Here is an 18,901-nt window from a genome sequence, read left to right as displayed (position 1 = left end):
GATCTCCATGGCTACTATTCAACTCCACCATTTTAGTGAGAAAGCAGCTATAGAGAAAGTGCAAATCAATCAGAAGGGTTGTGTTACAATAAAACTTTATTTACAAAAGCAGGTGGTGAGCTGGATTTGGCTAAGGGCCATACTTTACCAACCCCTGTCTTAAATAATTACTAAAATAAGCCATTTCCATCCACAGTCCTGAAACCCTTTGCATTTCTATGTAACCTTTCACTACACTGTTATTTCTAAGGTCATAGCTACTTTTAGGTCAATACTCATTCTCCCAGCACCAGGGAAGGCTTAAGAATAATCACTGAGGCTGTCTACTCCAGACCGTGTGTGTCTTCACAGTTTCCCCACCAGGAGTAAGAAGGAGGGGGATCTCACGCTGGGTCTAATAAGGAAATAAGAAAGGAGAAAGGTCATTCGGACACCACTGCATGTTCCCACTTCTAATGAAACCACCTGATTTAAGTGGAAAGAATTGCCTTTAGTAGTCATAAATACTAGCATAAATTACTATTAAGCTTTCCATCTCTCATTCTTGTAATGTGTTCTGTAACATAAATGTATCACTTAAATAAATAATGATCAAATAACATATCATTTTATTAAAAATAAATTAGTCCATTATTAACAAAAGAGATCTAAGGAAAAATGTAGTTTGTACAAATTCTTCTGTATGGTCATTTTGATCGTGGTTATTAACAGAAACATCCTTGATGATGAGACCCTAAGTATATAATTGCATTTAGCATGCAGACAGATACTCTGCTAAGAGCTAAGGCATATAAGAATTCAAACCACATGAAACTGCTGTTTGTAAGTCACAAAACAAGAAAATATCAGCAATTTCATGAACCTAAAAAAATCAGTGAAGAAGACTGTCATTGACTCTTTCCCCAGGGAGTGGGGACAAGTAATCACAAGTACAATTAATGTTACGAATTAATGTCACCAGTAGGGAAATGTAGGGTACAACAGAAGTTTAGAATGGCAGGATCTAACAAGTGCAGGATATCAGGGAAGGCATACTGAGTAGGAGTCATTTAAATAGAGACCAACAAGACAAATAGGATTTAGAAAAACAAAGATGAAGAGAAGAAGAAAGGGCAGGAAGGGCTACAGCAAATGTCATCAGCCTTGAGAATCAATTACCTCCAGGCTCAGAGACAGGAGAGGGTTTGGGAACTTTTGGTAATGGATAATATGATTTCAAGGAATTCCTTCATATGTATGTATGTAATATATATATATATATATTTTTTTTTTAATTTATATATATTTACATATGTATATTTTCCCCAAAAACATCTTAGTGTTTGTAGAGCCAGGTCTGAAAGGCTGCATTAAATCTCCAGCGCTATGAGAAGTGTTGGCCAAAAGCAAAAACTCATAGCCCCTTCTGGTTAATCTAGAAACTTCGAACATGGAAATTGATAGATAAATATGCGAGGGGATGCACCTCCAAAGTACCCTTCAAAATCTCGGCTTCTGGTCAAGAATTCTATCTCTTCTGCCCTGATCTATTATTACAATATAATGAAAATTTTCTTCTCTGACATTCTACCAACACTATGTTCATGGCACCACCAATTTACACTTTTCCCCTTCCCTTCTTTTGTCTGAAGAGTATATTTAAATATTCTAGTTTGTAAGTGCACCTGAGAATGAAAGTGCATTCAGAACGTGCCCTTATATGGAACACTCATTGTGAGTTCTTGTTTCCCTCTTTGTGAAGATCTAATGAGCACTGGAGCATTGAACACAGTGTTAATTCTGTCCAGGTGTGGGGTCTTCCTCAAGCCTGCAGAACAGCTCTTATGAACTATTTTCATTGTATGTGTTTGTTTGCCAATAATTTTCAGAGAGTAAATGCCTATGGGCATAATATAACCTGGTAGTAATGTGTGGATGTGGTTAGCTAATGCTCTCCCACAAAATTTCTGGTAGCTACCATTTACCAACAGTAATCTAAGAGGTGCGCATTAGTAAATTGAATCAAGGGCAGTTGAGAACAGTGTGATACCTGTGATGACAGTGTGCTGTATACTGAAAGTTTGGGCAAAGAAATGTCATACCTCTGTCATCCTTTCAAAACTAAGCATTGCAAAATATTTTTAAAGCATCTTTACTTTGGAGGAATGAATTATAGCAACTCCTAACTTTTAATTTTCATTTTTACAGTTTCGCAGAGCCCCTTTACACACATTCCTTCATTTGATTCTTGCAGTGAGGGTTGCCATTGTCACAGACTCCGGCATTTAGTTAAGGAAGAGCCATACACAAAGATGCAGTAATTTGCAGTTAACCCCACACCTCTCCTTGACTCCTACTCCTATCCAGTGCCCCAAAACCTGTTTAGGAATAAGGGCTTGATGTGAGACGCCTCTCTCTTGGCAACAGTACCTATTGACATTGTGTTGCTTTGGGTTAAAAAAAAATACAGAGAGATGAGATAGGACATCTGTCATCACGTTGCCCACTGATGAAGGGAAGTGATATCCTCTCCGAGGTTAAATCAAGGGCAACTTATGTCTATTTGTTTCCAGGAAGTTCAGGCATTGAAGGAGCTGTTAACATCCTATTCTATGTGAATCAAACACCTGCATTTACTTGCCTTGGATAATGAGGAAAAATGGGCTCTCTTAAATATAGCCCTTCGCTATAAATAGACAATCCATCTTAAATTTAATTATTGTCATTGTCAAAGTGTAGACTTGGAGAGGCAGAGTAGTGTTGCAGAAATATTCCCTGACTGGACATAGGCACCTGGTTCCAATCGCAGCTCTGGTACTCATTAAGTGTGTGGCCCGGGTTGATTAATTTCACATCTTCAGGCCCCTCTGTTTTCTGGAGCATCCATTTTCTACCCTTAATGGTTTTCAGTGCATCTTGCTTTTCCACTCTTACTGAGGCTGCCTTTACTCCAGACCTCATCTTTTCTTACTTGGATTATTATAAGAAACTTCTTTCTGATTGCCATTTTCCCAGTCTCACCTCTTTAAGCACCCCAACCTCTGCTAAATCTACTTTTTATGTGCTGTCAGCAGTAGCTTATAAAAACCTAAATCTCATACTATCACTCCCTCAATTAAAGTCTTCCAAGGCTTTCCCTTAGTTTTCACATGAAGGTCCAACTCTTTAGCTTGGCATAAAGAGAACTGCAGGAGTGGGGATACCTGTTTATTGCCCATTCTCAGGAAGTTTCCTACAGTTCAATCATTCCAAAACTGTGATACTTTCCTGAATATGCCCATTGTATTCAGCTCTGTATTTTATCCTTTTGTGTGTTACATTACCCTCTGATGTCCTTCTGCATTTTCACTTGGTTCACACCTTCTTGTCATTCTCCAACAGTCTCAGACATTGCCTCCTTCTGGAAGTCTTCCTTAGCTTTCCCAGTCTGGATCCTGTTCTGCCTATTTGCAGATATCACACTCTGAGAGACAATCCAGCATAAGGCTTTGCAGTGGACATCGATGATTACTATTTCCCCTTCTGCCTCGAGCCACTCCTAATAAATTGTGAGGTTTTCTGAGGGGAAAACCCGTACTTTCATTTCTATTTCTTCTGCAAAGCACCTGATAAGTGGCTGGTGTGCAATAAATGAAAACAAGATGAATAGATAAGAAAACTGGACTCTACTAGTTCATCTATTTGTGACATTCCATGAATGTATAATCATTCGAAATCATTTTGCATTCTAGAAAGTCACTGGTATGGTGTTTTATCTTCCCCTTTGATCCAAAAAAACAGAAGTGTGAATCAAATAATCTTTGCAGAATAGAGAAAATGCTAAATCCTAAATCTACACCTGATATCAAGTGACAGCCAACACCACTGCCCCACACTGTCCCCCTTGAGTTATATTCAACGTCCAGAAGAGTCACATTGCACAAGGATGTAGGTTAATAGGTGCCAGTTGAAGTTCAGTGAATATAAAAAGTAGAGAAATGAGCTTGAGAGCAAAGATGGAAATGAGAAACTGATAAATGGAAAATACTTTGGGGGGACCGAAAATTAGATTTATGAACTATCCATTAAACATTTTTTTCTCAAAGTCAACAACAAACAAAATTTTTTAAAAAGAGAGTGAAAGCGTGAAAGATGGTCCCATATTTTAATACAATGTTTGGAAAACAGAGATACTATAATGTAATCTGTGATAAGAAATAGATTTACACAGCGGTAAGAAGAAGTGAGTAAGTAATTTGGAAGTTAAGCAATGTGATTTCTGTTCCTAGATTTACTGATAACTGCTGTGTGACTCTGTTGGTTCCTTCATGTCTCTGGGCTTTATTTTTACTTGGCCATGGATTAAGGGGGCTGATTTACGGAATTCTGATTTCCTAATTTCACAGATAATCATTCTGTGAACCTGTAAACACCATGTAGCGGTAAACAATGAGTCTAGGCACCCACATAGAGAATGGTTGATTCTCCCTTGTGAAAAGAGATGGAGGAGTCAGGGTAGGACCAGTTACCCCAAAGGATGTTTGGAGAAGAAGACTGAGAATATAAACCACAGTTATTTGGTGATGCAGACAAACTTCTTATGAAGGAAATCTAGCTAGCTTCCAAAACGAATGGGCTGGGAATTAACAAAGGAAGCCAAGACCCAACAAACCCCATCCTCTTTCTAGCCCTTCAGAAGTCATGAGCCTGACCAGGAATCATGACTCTTTCCCTTGCTACAAAATCCTATGATTTGGTAACTGGTAGAAACCTTATAGATCATCTGGTGCAATTCTCTTGTTTGATTCATCTAAGGCCCAAAAAGATAAGTGAATGGCATAATCTCACAAGCAGGCTGGTCTGTTTCCTAAGGGTACCTTTTCTCCTGCCCTCTGCCTGTTCCTATTGGTGGCTATTTTCCCCACCTCATACCTTCCCAAACACCTGTACCTTTTCAATACTCCTTCTGAAAGGGAACAGAATGAGTTCTCTGAAATCTTAGATGGCAAATTTAAACTCCATGTTCCCACCTTATCTTATTTAAATTGCTTTGATCAACTCTCTCTCCCTTAAAGATACCAACTTATACAGCACAGTCTTTACTCAACATCCAGAAGAAATTAATATTTTGCAGAATTAAATTTCTCAGCCTTTTTGTGGCCACCAATTTTATTTGCAAAGACCGTTTTGTTTTTTTTATTTTTTAAAGAAGGCAATGGATGATTTGATTTGAACATGCCAAAAGACTGATTTTTTTATTCCCAGGATTGTAGATAAACATTAATTCTCATGTTAAAATCTAAACATAATAATGGAAACTACAGTCATAGGCAGAATAGCATCATTTGAGCCATCACTAAATTACCTATTTGTGCTACATGTTCTCTTCAATACTTTTTCAGTCTAACCTATTGTAAGCTTCTCACCATCTGTGGTGTGTGCCTCCCTTTAACAAACTGTTGTCTTTCTGGTTTTCTGCTTTTGAGTATTTGAATGCTGTCAGAGCAAGAAGTTCTGATTTCCTGTCAGTTCATCTTTCTACGATAAACAGCTATGAATGAGATGCAGAAGCTTTTGTGTGATGTTCCTTGTACTACTAAGAGACATGTTTTCTTGATCCCCACTTTTTAATAAAAATGTAAACAAGAATAAATAAATAAGAGTACCTACTTATTATCAAGTTGTTTCATGTTCTAAGCACATAATAAGAAGAAACAGAGTTGGTGATATGTTCTGTATTTGCCTTAGAATAATAAGTAAATTGAAGTCTAAGATGAAACAAACAAAATGAAAGCAAAAAGGTAATAGAACAAGTAGGAAGAAAGTAAAAGACGAACAAAAATGTGAATAAAAAACCTAATGTGGTCTTACTGGATGATGTCCACTCCCTGAAATAGCCTCCTTGGGAATGTCCCTCCCGCACCTACAACCTGCTTGAGTGAGCAATTTTTCATTCTATTTGTCATGTGTGCAAGGAAAATGAAGTTGCTTTATTTCTACAGTTTCTTAGTTATATTTGAGTCCATCTGTTTGTGGCTCTGTAGCACTCTGTTTAGCTCAACACTTATACACCCATAAAGCTAGGAGAAATGATTTGTAAATAAAGACTTAAATATTTTAACAGGCTACCCCAAAATGCTTCTGAACAAGTGTTACTGTAGTGGGAGAGTCATGTAGCAGGCTTTAGTTTTTCATTTGTTAAATAAATTAGCATATATTACTTTATGTTATATTGTTAAAGAAGACAGTATAACAATTGAAATTAGACACTGCAATCTAGGGATGGTTTAAATGTTATTTTTAAATTAACTTTATTGCATATTTTTACTAGAACTTTGACAGAATTCACTTCTAGCTGATTCTGAATTATTTTAATAATAAAAATCCTGTTTAATTGCAAAGCACAAGTTATTTTAAACTTTCCTCTGGAGGAAAGAAATCTCGGCTGCTAAATTAACATTGCTATTACAGAGAATTTGCTGAGAGAGACAATAATGTTGAGGTTTTTACATGGTCTGTGATCACCAAGAAAACTTCATCTCTGGACATCTCTACTAAAAACCATCTGACAATTTAGACTGAGCCCACAGGAGATTCATACTTTCATTCTATTTGGGATGCTAAATGAATTAATGACATGGTAATGTTTCAAGGGAAACATTAGTACTAAGTTAAGGATCAGGGTTGAGGAGTATAATTAACATGTAATGAGTAGCTCCAAATTCATGTTATCAGCTCTCTTTTTAAAGAGATCACCGCACATTTGATAGTGTATTTGCTTCTGTATGCAATTGGAAGTAAATGGTGAATACATCTTCCATTCCAGAGATGTTTATGACAACTTTTTTGAAAGAATACAGGAATATTTAAAATTAAATCTTGGTTTCGCCAGTTGCAAGTTGTGCTATCTTTGACAAGTTACTTAACGTCTGCGAGTCTGAGGTACCATTTGTAAAATGAGATCCAGCACAGCTATTTTGCAGGATTTCTTTGAGAATCAGTGTAAATAAATACAAGTACATAGAACAGTGCTTGAGAGGTAATAGATATTTAAAAAGCCCTATTTCTTTTTCTGTAATTACTATTGCTCTTTCGCAGTGCATCTAAATTAGCTTGATTTACATGCATCATAGTTTTGTATTGAATTGTGTCATTCAGGGGAGAGTATATGATAATGATTTACATTTTTATATTATCATGTGGCTTACAAAGCATTTTCACAATGTTTGTGTAAAGAATTTTATACTCTGTTGCTTATTATCGCTTATTTTGATAAGTACATTTTATATCCGAGGATAGAAAAATCCGAGGGATTTTTAATTTTCCCAAAATAAAGCAAAGTTATATGAATGTCATTTATTATATGTATTTTATTGATAAAAAAATTACTTCATGCAAATGAAAATATTCACTTATTTTTTTTTAATGTAGGAAAGATTTGACCTGGGTATTGAAATGTACACATTTCCTAAAACAGCTATTCTCTCAGAACTTTTCTTTAAGATATAGTACATAGGTAAATAATCAGGGTCTGCCACCTGATAGAAATTTAATCATTTTTAAAAAGGAATTTTAAAATTAATTCCATATGTTGTGGTTGGTAATAATTGTATTTGCACAAAATTACTTTCAATTTTTTATTTCAATGTTTCTAAATATTTTCAATTCTTAAATCCTTAAGTGAAGCCCTTTGTGTTGATGGGCACAACAGGAAATTTAATTTTATGTTCCTCCTTTATAGGTGGTTTATTTGACTCTCAATATATCCACCAACCACCGCTTCCTCCCCCTGGACTAATTTTCATCCTGACCATTTTACACACAAGCATTCCCATATCTCTCTTCACTCAGGGACTACCAACTCCACTGTCAATGCCTTTCAAATGATTATGAAGGGACTGTAGACCGTCGTAAATTTTCAAAGCTGGAAACATTGACTTAACATCGATGCCACTTCAATCCAGCCTTTGTCTTCTTCAAATACTGATACTCTTCTCCCTCTAGCCTGGATTCCTAGTCTTGTATTATCAAGATATTCAGAGCAGAGACATTTTGCAGTGGTTCTCAAATTTTTCAGTGCTGCTTCTAACTACCTGAATTGGAGTTATCTGTGATGCTTTAAAAAAAAACTACATTTCTTGGTCACACTGCCACCACCTGAATCAGAATGTCTAAGGTAGTTTGAATTTGCATATTTGGTGAGCTCATGTGTTTTTATTATGCACACTCAACTTGGGAACCACTGAGATGAGGGGATGCACTTTGTAAACAAGTTTTCACCAACCACAACAAAGTAGGAACCCCTGCTCCTTCTGCAGGTTCCATGAAAAAAATATCAGAAGCCAGGGCTCATGTGAGCATAAATCACAAACATGTGCAATTCCATACTTCGCCTAGGATAACTGCAAAGTTTCAAGTAGGGCTTAATTTTGAATTAAAAGGATTAAATTTCTTTTAAACTTATTTGCTAATTAAAAAATAGGACTGCAGTTTTTGAAGCATTAAACAAATTTATTTAAGCTAATATTTTTATGAATTTTCAGGATTTTCATTATAATCATGTGTTTATTTTTTTTTATATTTTCCATTAATGTTATTAAAGAATAATACTTATTAAGCATTTACAACATACAGGAACTGCTCTTAGCATTTTACATGTATTAACACACTTGATTCTTCCAACAAACTTATCCCATTGTTCCATATGAAATTGAGGTTTGGTAAGATCCAGTAAATCTTAGATAATACATGGCAAAGCTAAGATTCTCACTCAATTCCATATAATTCCACATGTCATGTTTCGTGTTTGTATGCATTAGATTATTATTTCCTCTTCAAATGGTAAGTTTCTAAAAACAGGAGCTCTGTCTTCCACAGCTTTGTATCCTCTTTCCATCATTAATATTAACATCACACATGCCACACAGTAGTAACACCAACAAGGCAAACATTTACCAACCCTGTTCAGCATAAACCTCTCCTCAAATCCTACCTTGTAGATATAATCAGATGACAGTTTCAGTTAATGTAGTTTTGGATCTATAGATTTAGTTTATGGGAACAATGACTGCCAATCTCATCTATTTCCTCTATGTAAATAATCCTATAATAATAGTGACAGTAAGATGAAGGCTGATACACTCAATTCACAAACCAGCAATTCTGGTTAAAAGAAATGTCAACATAAATGCTCATAATACAGTCAAACCTAAGTCAATGGATTCAACATGATTTAATTAATTGTGTGGTTCATGCTCAAAATCCCACATGCTTTCTCGTTTAATTTCTATGTTAATACACATTTTAAGTACACAATACTTTTTTGTTAACTATAGGCACTATGCTTTACATATTGAACAATATAGCCCTCTTCCTATCTTCTGATAATCACCATTCTATTCCATTTCTATACCTTTGACTACTTTAGATGCCTTATATAAGAGGAACTGTGCAGTATTTGTCCTTCTGTGACTCACTTATTTCACCTAGTATAATGTCTTCCAGGTCCATGCATGTTGTCACAAATCATAGAATTTCCTTCTTTTTTAAGGCTGAATGATATTCCATCATATGTATATATCAAAACGTCTTTATCTATTCATTGCTTGATAGACATTTGGATTGTTTCCATATCTTGACTATTGTAAAAATGCTGCAGTAAACTTGGGAACTCTTAGAGATCCTGATTTCAATTTTTTTGGATATACACCCAGAAATGGTATTGCTAGATTATGTGGCAGTTATGTTTTTAATTTTGAGGGGAAGCTCCATACTGTTTTCCGTAGCTGCTGAATCAATTTACATTTCCATCAACAGTGTGCAAGGGTTCCAATTTCTCTGCAACCTTGCCAACAATTAATATCTCTTTTTTTATAATAGTCATACTAACAGATATGAGGTGATATCTCATTGTGGATTTGATTTGCGTTTCCCTAATGATTGATGTTGAACATCTTTTTGTATACCAGTTGGCCATTTGTATGTCTTCTTTGGAGAAATGTCTATTCAAATCCTTTGCCCATTGTTTGATTGGGTTATTTTATTTTATTTTTTTTTATTTATTTTGATATTGAGTTACTGCTATATTTTGGAAATTAATCCCTTATCAGATACATGGCTTGCAAATATTTTCTCCTATCCCATAGGTTGCCTTTTAACTCTGTTAATGGTTTCCTTTATTGTGCACAACTTTTTAGTTTGAGGTAGTCCCACTTAAGTATTTTTTGCTTTTGTTGCCTGTGTTATTGTTGTGTCATGTTCAAGAAACTGTTTGTGAAAAGGGTAGATATCATGTTAAGTGTTTTTAACCACAAAACAAACAAACAAGCAACAACACAAAAAAACCCAAAGTGACCGGGAAAAATTTTGGAGTTGATGGATATGTTTATTACCTGGATTGTGGTGATGGAAGTGGGTGTGGATACATATGTCTAAACTCACCAAATTGCATACATTAGTTATGTGCAGTCTTTATATACAAATTATACCTTGATAAAGAAGCTGGGGGAAAAATTAAGAAAATAGCCATTAGAAATTAGTCACTTTTACCTAAAAGTGCTCCTAGTTTTGACATCCTTTTTTCTCCACTCAGGTCATATCTAACCTACCAAGTTGCCATAGGAATCAATTCATTCAACTTGCTCTAGCTGGTTATTGTAGGGGAGGACATCTTTTCCCATCTTCCCTTCTAGGTTCTTTGGCTGGACAAATAATTAAATTGACTTAAGACAGAGTAACAAGAGAAAAATAAATTTAATTTCATACATACAGGAGCTCATAAAAATTTGAGACTCAAGGAAGTGACCAAAGCAGGTAACTTTTATACTTTTAGACAAGGAAACAATAAATATGCCAAGACACAGGGGTTTGAGCTAAAGCATAGTGAATTAGGAAGTAACAAGTTTTGTTTATACAAGCTCCTCAGTCCTAAATTCTCTGTCTCTGGTGGTGAGGTTACCTTCTACCCTCCTGGTACAGGGAGGGTACTTTACACATTTGAGATTTATTTCCTACATTCAGTGGGACAAAGAAGAGTCAGAGTGTCCTTCTTGCATTGGCTGTTTCTTAAGTAACTTTAATTCAGTATAATCAATATATCAAAGTGGCATATTTGAGGGTGGCATATTTTGCTCTTCATTATATGTGCAGCAATAAGAATAAGGTTATACTGATGACCAGCATTGAATTGCTTAAAAATATTATCAGAATTTAGCCAATAGCATATTTTAATTTTAATTAAATTAATTTTAATTTTAATTAATCCATCAGACATCTGGAATTATCTGGTACAGTACTTGCATTAATGGCCTCCCTGTAATCATAATGTTTATCCTATAATTTTTGCCCTGTAGTCCCCTCGTACTCTGAAGCTGACTCAACCATGTGACCTGCTTTGGCCAATAGGGTATTAGCAGGCTTGACACAGAGACTTGAAAAATCTCTTGTACATTTACACTCCTAGTTCTTGCTTCTCTGCAATCACTGTTAGAACAGGATTGAACAAACCTGGTAACAGCCTGAGTTAGCCTCCTGGAGGATGAAAGAGCATATGGAACACAGGCAAATAATTTTGGCCAAAGCCTCAGACATGTATGAGAACACAGCCAGGATCAGCAAAGCCACCTAACCAACCCTCAGTAGATTGTAGACAACAATTAAGATCTTCTAGCCCTTAGGATCATGAGAAATAGTAAACAGCTGATCATTTAAGCTGCTATGTTTGGGGGAGTTAGCAGTAATAACTAACTGATATACATGAAAGAATATTTTATGAAGGCTATTTAAATTATACTAATTACACAAACTCTCTGTCTTGTTTGTGAATGCAGATGTGGAGGAGGATACCAAAGTGCATATACTTTAATATAAAACTTGAGATTCCCAGTGCACCTAAGGGGTTGTGAAGGGTTGTAAAGTATTATAAATCAGAACAACCAGAGTAACTAAATTGTTGAGATGAATCTTTCCCAGTAGCAATCATAGATATATATGGATTGAATTTACAAATCAAGTCAGAAAATGATAATTTCATCATCAAATCTGTTCATAATGAAACAATAACAGCATCAGAATAGATTTTTGTGTTACAATTAGAAATGCAAAAATAATTTATGTTCATGCTCTGTAGATAAATGATTTTGCATAATTCTTTCAACCTTAGTAACAGAAATTATAAAAATTTGAGTGTTGTCTTTTAAAACCTCCTTAGCCCCTGCCCACTACTGAAAACAGTTATTGGAATTTTTTCATTCTAGTTTTAACCCAAGTTGAAAGCAGATATTTAATTATGCTTTTGCAGTTTCCTGTGTCTTGTAGCCAAATGCAAACATGTCATCAGATTTGTTATGAAGGATTTTAGCCACAGCTGACAAAGTTTTCTTTTGCCTCAGTTACTTCTCTTTTTTTTAAATTGAAGTATAGTTGATTTACAATGTTGTGCCCATCTCTGCTGTACAGCAAAGTGACTCAGTTACACACATATAGACATTCTTTTTTTATATTCTTTTCCTTTATGGTTTATCACAGGATATTGAATATAATTCCCTGTGCTATACATTAGGACCTTGTTGTTTATCCATTTTAAATGTAATATGCCTCAGTTACTTCTTGATTACAAATTTATAGAAGACAAGTGCAGAAACCCAGTTGCAAGCCTTGATATAATCAATGATGAGCTGCATGACCTTGGGCAATTAACTTCATTTCCACTTGATGCTATTCCTCATCAGGGAGATGAGAGAGCAAGAACAAATAATCTTTTATCTCAGTGACTTTAAGAAGCAGATTGCAGATTTAAGACTATGGGACTTATAGATAGGCAGACCCTGTTCAAATCCTAGCTCTACCCTTTATGATGTGGCATTCAGCATTTTAATTATAAAGCTTCTGATTTCTCATTTGTAAAATGAGAATAATAGATATTTTAAGAGCTATTGAATGGATTAAATGGATTAAGACACTCCTCAATGTTGTAAACCTTGAGTCTTCAAAAAGACCCTTGATGAAAAACCTTTCTCTTCTCTACTAGCTTCTGATATTTTGAGAAATAAGATGAGGAGTAGATATGGAGACCATAATATACTTAATGTTAATGGAAAGAAGGTAGCTTTGAGAGACAACCAAATGAGTCTCCTAAGTAAACCCCCAAATTGGGCAAAGTTTACCCACCAATCACAGCAAGAGTTGGAGTGGAGTATGAGGTAATCACAAATGAGGATCCAGATAACATTAGCACGGGGTAGAAGAGAAGGAAACTCATGCTTTCTGGGAGCAATCTTGCTCCCATATAAAATAAAGGGCAGAGCTGAGCCAAACATGGACACTTCAGAAATTACTAATCAGAGAAGTCACATTCTCTCCCTTTGGTCAGGATGAGGAAAACAGCAGAGAGGCCCATGATTGTAATCACCGAAGTTTCTATCCAGGAGGAAAGATTTAGCATGGGTTAGAAGTATGGCCAGCCAATTACAAGAGATCCACATCCAGTAGTTATTGTGATGATTTTTTTAAAATGTTACACTAGTTTTTTTAGATCACCAGAATTTTATTTAGATCATTTTGATCTGCAGTTACTTTCATTTACATACGGAAATGGTCAGCTGAGATTTGCTGAGTTAACTTTTATCATGCTGAATTGTGTCTTTCTACATAGACATACTTCTTTCCAGAATACTTTGTAAAGTTCTGTCCAAGGTACTAAAGGTTGCATAATGTTCTTTCTACACTTCCAATTTTAATTGGAAAGACAGTCATTATGAGACTATTTGTATAGGCATTGTATGCTAGTGTATTTCAAAAATCTATAATGAAAATAGAACCAATGACAAAGGATTGGGATGGTAATGAAATGCAGTCAAGAACAATGGAGCCAAACAGATTAAAGGTTATCAGAATTTAATGTGTGTTATTCTTGCATATGAGACCAAGATTTCCTCAGCTTTTAAATTTTATAAGACATAAAAATTCACAAAAACAAATTCTCACATTCATAAAAATAGTATTTGGAATTGTCATTAGTCACAGTAAAAGTAAAATGAATTTGCTCCAGAAGAGTCCTGAATTTTTTGCATATTTCCTCAACAGAAAAGTCTACCTGAAGTCTTTACACTATAGCTATATTCATTATTGTTGGAGAAATCTCTCATTGGATCCCTGACTTAAATTCTCCTCGTTTTATTTCCTGTGAAGTTAAGTAACATCTTCTCTTCCTACTGCAAGAATGTGTCATGAGGCTACATTAAGACAGTGAGTAGGGAAGTGCTTTAAATAGTACCAGTACTAACAGACACTTGAAGCTACTTTTGGATGTGTTTTCAATCTTTTTCTGAACATAAGTCCCAAGTGCCTGTGCCCTGTATCCTTCACTGACTTTTCCCCTTCATCACTACTTGAGATGATGTAAAGACAATCTTATAAACTCATACAAAATGTGATAGGAAAACTGTCTAATGTGAATATTGATGAAAAATCCACATGAAACAAGTTACAAAGGAGCATATAAGAAAGCATCGTTACCTAGTCTACTGGGCATATGTGTGGGGGGTTGATGGAGTCGGGTGGAGAGACCCTGATTCAATGCCCTAAACATCAACAACACTCAAATCACTGACGTGGGTGGGGAGAGAGTAAGTTTATCACTCACGCTCCAATGCCCAAGTGAGCTTCCTTCTTGTGACGTCCTATGAAGAAGGAGGAGAATGCGGCCCCACTGCTTCTGTACCCGATGAACTTGACCTCAAGTCTTACAAAAGCTGTCATAAGAAGAAAGTGAATACTTTAAGAGAAAAGAAAATTGAGCTGTCCTAACAAGAATTATTTTAGCAAGAATATGCCAGGGTTTCCAGTCCCACAGAGCTACAACAGCCCTAGGCAGAAGGGGGAAGAGGGAAATAAAGGTCTTTTCTTCTCCACTCTACGTTAAAGCTACAAAGATGCCTTCTGATAGGAGGACATGCTGTAATTTTGTTTTAATGTCTTCAGTAGAATGGTGCCATTTAGTTCAGCTTTTAATGTGGCCTTAAATTGCTATTTTATTACCCTTGTTGACATTCTGGAAGCATGAAATTAGCAAATCACATTAAAGAAGCAAACAAAAAAAAAGCAAGAAACCTTAGCCTAGTTAAACAATGCCAGCATAAACCACATATTTGAATAATGTTCTTAACTTAAGACATTGAGCATATATTTATTTGAAGGTTTATTTTTCCATAGCCAATGAATTAGTTTTATGAATAATTGTATATTCCATTACGTTGCAAATGCATGCACTCATGGCGACCTTGAACAATGCTTTGTGCTGTGTGGGAGAAAGAAGATAGTTTGTAATTCTTCTGCTTCCTTCTGAGAAATAGGATTCCTCTTGACTCCACTTGAAGAAAGAATCCTGTTCTTAAAACACTTGTCAATACCTTTGCTGCTCCACCCAGAAGGCACTTCCTTCTGTTATATTACAACACTGATCATTTTATTTCAAACAAAGGAATTTCACAGTTACAAAGTAAAAACTATTTCAACTGAGATATCTTTATTCTGTTAGAATTTTAAAATATAGCTTAATCATGTATTTTTTCTTATCAAACTAAAAGTAGTAATATGAAACACATTAGTATGTTTACCTGCTCTTGTCTTACAAAATAAAGAAGACAATGTCATATATTCATTTCAGTGGAGTGTGATGAAGGGCAGGCTTTTTATAGCATACCTTTTTTAAAATTTTTGGCTCTTTGACATCCATTTCCCCTTTCTAACCGTACCCTAATTTCATTACGAGAATTAGCCCTTCCTTATTGGAATTAGGCTGGTGAGACTGTAATTAGGGTTTCTTTTCTGCTAGCCAAAGGATGGAAAGGAGACTCAAACTAGGCTAATCTGATGACCTTATCAGTCAATTTGAATTTTGAGCAGCAAGTCAAAGAGACTGAAAAATCTTGGCATCCTCTTATAAAAAGTGGCATCAGTGTTCTACAGAACGTAAGAACCAGCCTGCCTGGGCTTTCATCCTGACTCTATCACTAACTAGGTGTGTGATATCGGACAAGTAGCTTAACCACTCTCCCTTAGTTTGTTCATTTATTAATGGGGAGAATAACACCAAAGTCATAGGATTATGATAATAATTAAATGAGCTAACAGATATAAACACATAGTAGTTGATGCATGTTGGCTATTAGTGTCATTTTTGCACGTTCCAGCAGTGGTTGCCTTGACCATTTTGCTTTTCTGTGGCACATTTTTGTGGGTCCTGCTTCCAGCCTCCATATCTGCTTTCGTGCTCCTCCTTCTCAAATTGGTTCTTCATCTTCCTGTTGATTCTGAGTCTCCTGTGATCTTCCAATAAATTATTTTGTATTTAACTTATTCAGAATAATTTCCTCATACTCATAACCAGAGAAACTTTTCTGATACACACTTATATTGAAATGATGTAGTTTACAGACAAATCCAGAACAGATTATTGGTTTTAATAGTTAAAAATTCAAGCTGTAAAAATTGGCAGATTAAAAGATTGATATTCAACCCCTAACAGTAGGATATAATTGAAGTCCAAATGTTAAAAGTTGGAAGATATTCCTTTAGTTCAATTCTCTCAAAATGATTCAATTGATTATCCACCACAATCAGCAATGCAATGTTTCTTTGTAACAAGTAAACTTGAGTCTGTAAGATACATAAGTGTATTACTAGGAACTCTCCTGGGAATAGTAATGAAATTAAGGTCATAATTAAAGCATTCTTTAATCTGTTGGGTCCTGTACTTAAAGCAGGAAATTAAGGCTTGAATGATGGCCTAGAGGAGAATAGAGCAAATTATTAAAATAATGAAGTAATAGATTATATAAGAAAAGACTAGAAGAATTGAAAATTTTCAGAACAGCAATCTCTATAAGTTGTTAGCTTTGAAACACATACTGAAGATTATTTTATATGGTGATACATTTCACTTTCAGATCTATATCAAGTAATTTTGTTTGTGAAATATAGGCTAGATAGTAAGAAGATCTTATAGACTCTCCATTTTATGGGAAACAGATACACGTAATCAAGGACAATTTGGAATATAGTTTTTCCAGAATTTCTTGTAGAGATAAGTATCTGACATGGTTTGGCCCAGAGTGACCCAATGACCATAGCTGTACTACCTAATTCATAAATGTGGCAGATGGCAGTAAGGTCCTCTTGCCTCCACACCAAAGCTTTATTATTTAAGTACCTTTACCAAAAAATTATCAAAAAGGAGTCTTTGAACCAGTGTCACAATCAGACAAACGAGAGAATCTTGAGAGGGTTTTAGGTGCTCATTAACCACATCCTAGATTTGATTAGGAAGCACACAGAGAAGAACGTTTCAGCTGAGGTCCACCTAGCTAGCCACATGGTAATGCTTTTGCTAAAATAAACAGGGCCACAGAGTTTGATTCTCAAGGACACTAAACAGCAAGAGTTTGGGTGTATGAGATATTTAGTTTGTTTTCATTTAAAATGTATCTAATTTAGAAAATTTTCATTTGTTTTATTGAGATACCATCAGTATCTTCTCATTCCATAACAAGATTGACCATTTTTATTTTTAAGGAAAATACAGCAATTTGACAGAGAGAAAGTGGTTATAATTCACATTTAATGTTAAATGGTTCTTATGACTTTGAGAATGGTCTGGAGTGTCTGTTTCAGCTGCATCCTTTGGAAAACAGGGATAATAATAAGGGCTTATTCTCCGTCACCTTCTTTAGAGAGTTATTGCGAGAACCAGAATACTGAGGTAGCCAGATCTTTTAGTCTCATCTTATACAGCATCCTAAACATCACAGTTAAGATAAATAGGCTACAAAGATCGTTTTTAGAATTGAATCCTTATTTGTGCTAATGAAATACTCAAAATGTATAGTCTAGAATAAAGACAGTTCTTTTTAAAAATACTTATATAGTATTTCTAGTCACCTTAAAATATTCAATTTAGTCATCACAGCAATCTGTGAGGCAGGTCCTATTATCATCTGCATTTTACAAATAGTTTATCCAATGGTACACTGATATAATGACGTGAAGTCAAATTTGAACCCAGGAGTTCTGGCTACAAACTCTGTTCTCATAACCACTACATAGTCTGCCTCACTGCATAGAAATTATAACTCCCAAACAAGGGAAGTTTTAATCCAAAAGATGTAGTAAATCTTTGACCTAGTGCACATCGTTTCTAGACAGCTTCTAAGGTTTCTTTCAGACTGTAATTTTGTGATGCTCTCCAGTTGACAAAGGAGACACTGAAAATACTATAGTGGGTGACTGATGTGAGCAAATCATGTCCATAAAGCTCTTTGAGGGCTTTTTCCTCCAGGACCTCACAGTACTACTCATACTTCTATCTCCTGGAAAATAACAAAGTCGAGATGGTCTGATATTGGCAGATGAGTATTTGAATTGTCAAGTTGTAAGTGACAAAAGAGGTTCTTTCAGGAAGTCTGTTACAGCTATTGACATATCAAACCAAAAATCCAGGTTGCTGCCCAAGGGTATTCCAGGTGCAAGAATCTGAGATTTTTGATATCAAACGGGTATGTATGTAATGGAGATGGAGAAATCAACCAAGGAAACGAGAAGAAGGAAGATGAGTCTAGTGGAATGTATCTATTTCTAATGCTAGTGTATAGATTGCAACCTTAGGTGAAAATACAGGATTGAATAAATTCCAACTATAGATGTAGTTATTTGGGTTAAATCACAAAACACTGTTAAGATGCTTTCCCAATTATTAACTGCTAATACTCTAAAAAAGGTAAATGTGTGCCAAGTTCTATATTATAAAGTTCAATTTTATAAAGTTATTTTGTACGACCTTGCTGAAAAGGGCCAAAAAAGGTCAAACCATGTTATGAATATATATTTCTGGAAATCTCCCTATCTCAGAAGAATATGCAGCATTATATACCAATAGGGTTGGTTCTGC

Source organism: Balaenoptera borealis (genome assembly GCF_965194805.1).
Source record: "Balaenoptera borealis genome assembly, chromosome: 3".
Lineage (NCBI taxonomy): Eukaryota > Metazoa > Chordata > Mammalia > Artiodactyla > Balaenopteridae > Balaenoptera > Balaenoptera borealis.
Note: the sequence above shows the minus strand (reverse complement) of the source record.